Source organism: Heptranchias perlo, unplaced genomic scaffold (genome assembly GCF_035084215.1).
Source record: "Heptranchias perlo isolate sHepPer1 unplaced genomic scaffold, sHepPer1.hap1 HAP1_SCAFFOLD_1089, whole genome shotgun sequence".
NCBI classification, from domain to species: Eukaryota; Metazoa; Chordata; class Chondrichthyes; order Hexanchiformes; family Hexanchidae; genus Heptranchias; species Heptranchias perlo.
The window spans coordinates 10001-15000 of NW_027138309.1; the positions used below are offsets into that span (position 1 = coordinate 10001).

A 5000-nucleotide genomic window follows, 5' to 3' on the forward strand; every position below is an offset into this window, starting at 1 on the left:
GTGTGTGTGTGTGTCGGTGTCAGTATCAGTCAGTCAGTCAGTGTCTCTCTCTCTCTCTCTCTCATAGCTGCTGTGGAAGGAAACTTTTTAAAAAAGAACTTGCTTATTGAAAGAAAGATGTGTCTCAAGCTGCCGGGCCCTGTCCATTGTCATGTCAATGGCAGGACTGCTTTCACCAGGAACCCGTTTTTCTGGGTCAGAGGTTCCAGGGGACCTGTTTTGTGCGGACTTCCCTGTGTCCGTCCCTCCCTGCCTGCCTTCCCCCCAGGACTTCCTTCTGAACACCTTTGTCGTTTAAAATAATAATAAATAATATGTGTGTGTGTGTGTGTCGGTGTCAGTATCAGTCAGTCAGTCAGTGTCTCTCTCTCTCTCTCTCTCTCACTCAGAGCTGCTGTGGAAGGAAACTTTTTTAAAAAGAACTTGCTTATTGAAAGAAAGATGTGCCTCAAGCTGCCGGGCCCTGTCCATTGTCATGTCAGTGGCAGGACTGCTTTCACCAGGAACCCTTCCCTGCCATTGCAGTGTTGATTTGGTCCTTATGCAAATTTAGGGGCGGAGCCAGCACACAAACGACCAATCACAGCAAAGTCCGCACTTTGCGAGCGCACGAGGTCGCGGCCAGCGTTCCAGTCCGCTCAGATCCAAATAAGCCCGAAAAGGAACACGCTCGATCTTAGCCAAAAGGCCGAGAAGCGATACCGCGCTCGATGCGAATTGATCTCGGGTCCTGTTTGCCCTCCCTCTTTGTTCTCTGGCTGCCGGTGTTGAAAGCAGTCTCGCAGCACTGCCGTTCTCTCCCACTCTGGCCACATTTTTTGCCACCGTTTCTAATTGCAACAGTGGATGAGTTTAAAGAAGTTGCCGTTTTTTCCTTTCTTGCCAGGATTGCTTGACAGATTGGTAAATTTGCCAGTAGGCCACCAATCAGATGGGGGAGGGTTGTGTCTCAACGGACCTCCGTCAGTCAGTCTCAGTCACTAACGAACTGCCGTGGAAGGAAACCTCTTTGAGTAAAACTAGTGACGTGACGTGACGTGTCTCACAATGAGCGAGCGAGTGAGATTGCAACGGCCAATTGAGAAAGAGGTGAGGTGCTGACAATCAGCAGCTCGTGTTGAAACATTCATTCCACGGCAGGCAAGACCAATCAAAAAAAATACTGCAGATGCTGGCTCGGCTCGGCTGGCTGGGCTGGCTGGCTGGAAATGGGAAATAAAAACACAAGGCGTGTTAAAGGCTGGTTAAACTGTCGAAAGAAACAAGGCGTTAATGTTTCAGAAGCGCCTATTGAAAGACGTCTCTCAAGCTGCTCCCTGACTGGGCCCTGTCCATTGTCACGTTAATCCCAGGGCGGGGCGGGACTGCTTTGACCGGGAGACCTGTTTTCTGGGACGCAGGTGTGACATTCCAGGGAGGCACCTACTTTGTGCTGATTCGAAACGACCACGACAACGGCAACTTGCAGTTCTATATTACAACAACAACAACGCGCGTGTGGTAGTTGGGAGGGGCTGCGTTCGCGCTCTCCCCCCTGCATTGAAACTCAAAGTTCGATTTTCAATCCCATAGTCCACCAATCGGATGGGAGACGGTGTGTGTGTGTGTGTGTGTGTGTGTGTGTCAGTGTCAGTGTCAGTGTCAGTCTCTCTCTCTCTCTCACTCTTACTCAGAGCTGCTGTGGAAGGAAACCTTTTTAAAAAGAACTTGCATATTGAAAAAAAGATGTGTCTCAAGCTGCCGGGCCCTGTCCATTGTCACGTTAATGGCAGGACGGGGCAGGACTGCTTTGACCAGGAGACCTGTTTTCTGGGACGCAGGTGTGAGATTCCAGGGGACCTGCTTTGTGCTGATTTCCCTGCCTCCCTCCCTCCTCCCCAGGACTTCCTTCTGAACACCTTTGTCGTTTGAGCGAGGGCCAAAAGCCTGCCTGTGAAAGGGAAGGATCAGCCGGTCAGCCCCCTGCTGGTCGCTGCTGCCAGTGCAGCAGGCGTGCGTGTGTCCTCGGCCTCGTGTCCAGGTCCCTCAGGGACTTGAGGCAGCTCTCCCCGGTGGTCTCGTGGTCAGGACCGGGCTTCGAATCCCAGTCGGGGGGGGATGACTTTCTGCTGCAGATTAATTGGCATGAAGGAAAGTCTCCCCTCCTGAGCGTAAAGCTCCACCCTCACCACCACCGCCGCCTTTTCCTCCCCTTGACAAACGGACAGACAGACAGACAGTCAGTCAGTCCAGTTCGGGAGCGCAGCTTTCATTAAGCAATGGCGTTTGTGACAACTCATCGTCTGACAGGTTGATGATTTCCCCACACGCCTCCTGCCGAATAAAAGGCTCACCCTCCCGGACACTACCCCCAGAATCACCCACCCCGCCCCCCAGGGGTGAATATTAAGCCCGAGAACACCGACTGTAACCAACCGCAGTGAAAAGTTGAAGTGGCAACTCATTAACCAGATTTATTTTGGGCAACTCATTAACCAGATTTTTTGTTCATTTGGTTTATGAGTTGCCAAGTGTAAATCTGGTTAATGAGTTGCCACTTCAACTTTTCACTGCGGTTGGTTACAGTCGGTGTTCTCGGGCTTAATATTCGCCCCGGGGGGGGGTGTATAGCGGGCGATGGCCGGTGTGGAGTGCGTTTTTTGGGGGTTGATTTTCACTTTGCCTCGCTGGTGGAATTTGTGGGAGGCAGGCAAGGGGATTGGTGTGGGCTGGTGGGCGGCAAGGGAGATGCTTGCTTCGGGGTGTTATCCTCACTTTGGTCCGCTGGTGAGAGTAGGCAGCGGCAGGCAGGCAGGCAGGCAAGTGTGATGTAGTGTGGGGTGCAGTGCAGTGCGGTGCGGTGCTGCCCTGTCGTTTATGAAAGGTTGTAATGACACTGCTTTGCAGCTGACCATGTCCACTGATTTGTGACGCCCGTATGGAGGCTGATATCTCAGGAGGGCCGAGGCCGATTTCCTCCGGGGACGGCTCGTCGCGTGCGGCAGGACGAGGCGCAGCGGACGGTACCGAGCGCTCGGAGGTGCGGCGCTGCCCGCCGGAGGTACAGCGAAAGGCTGCAAACCGCTTTCCGCCTGCTAACTCGGCGGCCGTCAGACCGACCGACTCCGCTTTACCACCGGAGCTAGAGTCGGGCAAGGGGCACCGAAGGGTACCGGAAGGATCGCGTTCGCACGACGGGAAGTCGACTAGCGGGCCGCCGAAAGCGAGCCGGGGGCCCCCGGTTTTTCTGTCCCACCTGGAGACTGATATCTCAGGAAGGCCGAGGCCGATTTCCTCCGGGGACGGCTCGTCGCGTGCGGCAGGACGAGGCGCAGCGGACGGTACCGAGCGCTCGGAGGTGCGGCGCTGCCCGCCGGAGGTACAGCGAAAGTCTGCGAACCGCTTTCCGCCTCCTCTCACCGCACGGCTCTCCTTTTCACCCACTGGCGGATTTTCACCCTCCGACTGCTCGCTACCGTCCGCTGCGCCTGGTCCGGGCCCTGTCCATTGTCATGTTAATGGCAGGGCGGGGCAGGACTGCTTTCACCAGGAACCCGGTTTTCTGGGTCAGAGGTTCCAGGGGACCTGTTTTGTGCGGACTTCCCTGTGTCCGTCCCTCCCTGCCTGCCTTCCCCCCAGGACTTCCTTCTGAACACCTTTGTCGTTTAAAATAATAATAAATAATATGTGTGTGTGTGTGTGTGTGTCGGTGTCAGTATCAGTCAGTCAGTCAGTCTCTCTCTCTCTCTCTCTCTCTCTCTCTCACTCAGAGCTGCTGTGGAAGGAAACTTTTTTAAAAAGAACTTGCTTATTGAAAGAAAGATGTGTCTCAAGCTGCCGGGCCCTGTCCATTGTCATGTCAATGGCAGGACTGCTTTCACCAGGAACCCGGTTTTCTGGGTCAGAGGTTCCAGGGGACCTGTTTTGTGCGGACTTCCCTGTGTCCGTCCCTCCCTGCCTGCCTTCCCCCCAGGACTTCCTTCTGAACACCTTTGTCGTTTAAAATAATAATAAATAATATGTGTGTGTGTGTGTGTGTGTGTCGGTGTCAGTCAGTGAGTCAGTGTCTCTCTCTCTCTCTCTCTCTCTCTCTCACTCAGAGCTGCTGTGGAAGGAAACTTTTTTAAAAAGAACTTGCTTATTGAAAGAAAGATGTGTCTCAAGCTGCCGGGTCCTGTCCATTGTCCTGTCAATGGCAGGACTGCTTTCACCAGGAACCCGGTTTTGTGGGTCAGAGGTTCCAGGGGACCTGTTTTGTGCGGACTTCCCTGTGTCCGTCCCTCCCTGCCTGCCTTCCCCCCAGGACTTCCTTCTGAACACCTTTGTCGTTTGAGCGAGGGCCAAAAGCCTGCCTGTGAAAGGGAAGGATCAGCCGGTCGGCCCCCTGTTGGTCGCTGCTGCCAGTGCAGCAGGCGTGCGTGTGTATTCGGCCTCGTGTCCAGGTCCCTCAGGGACTTGAGGCAACTCTCCCCGGTGGTCTCGTGGTCAGGACCGGGCTTCGAATCCCGGTTGGGGGGGGATGACTTTCTGCTGCAGATTAATTGGCACCTCTGAAAGAAAGTCTCCCCTCCTGAGCGTAAAGCTCCACCCTCACCACCACCACCACCGCCACCTTTTCCTCCCCTTGACAAACAGACAGACAGACAGACAGACAGACAGTCAGTCCAGTTCGGGAGCGCAGCTTTCATTTGGAAGCAGACCCTGCTTGTTTAAAGTCAACGACGCCAAGTTATTTTGCACTTTGAATTATATCGCTCCGTGCGAGCGGCACTCAGCCTTGGAGAAGAAAAAAATACCACTGAGCTGAGAAAGTTCTTTTTAAAAAGGTTTCCTTCCACAGCAGCTCTGAGTGAGAGAGAGAGAGAGATATCAGCTTTATTCTCAGTAATAATACACACACACACACACACACACACACACAGAGACACTGGGAAAGAGCTGATTTTCCTTTTGAATATCTCCCCACGGGGAGCTGCACCGTTCCCAGAGACACTGCAATACTGGGTCGATGCGTGGAGTGG

At 53.9% G+C, this 5000-nt stretch overlaps 1 pseudogene; it reads right to left on the reverse strand.

Moving 5' to 3' along the window:
* Positions 1–4946: 4946 nt before the first annotated feature.
* LOC137307676 (U2 spliceosomal RNA) overlaps positions 4947–5000 on the reverse strand; it is a 117-nt pseudogene continuing 63 nt past the window's right edge.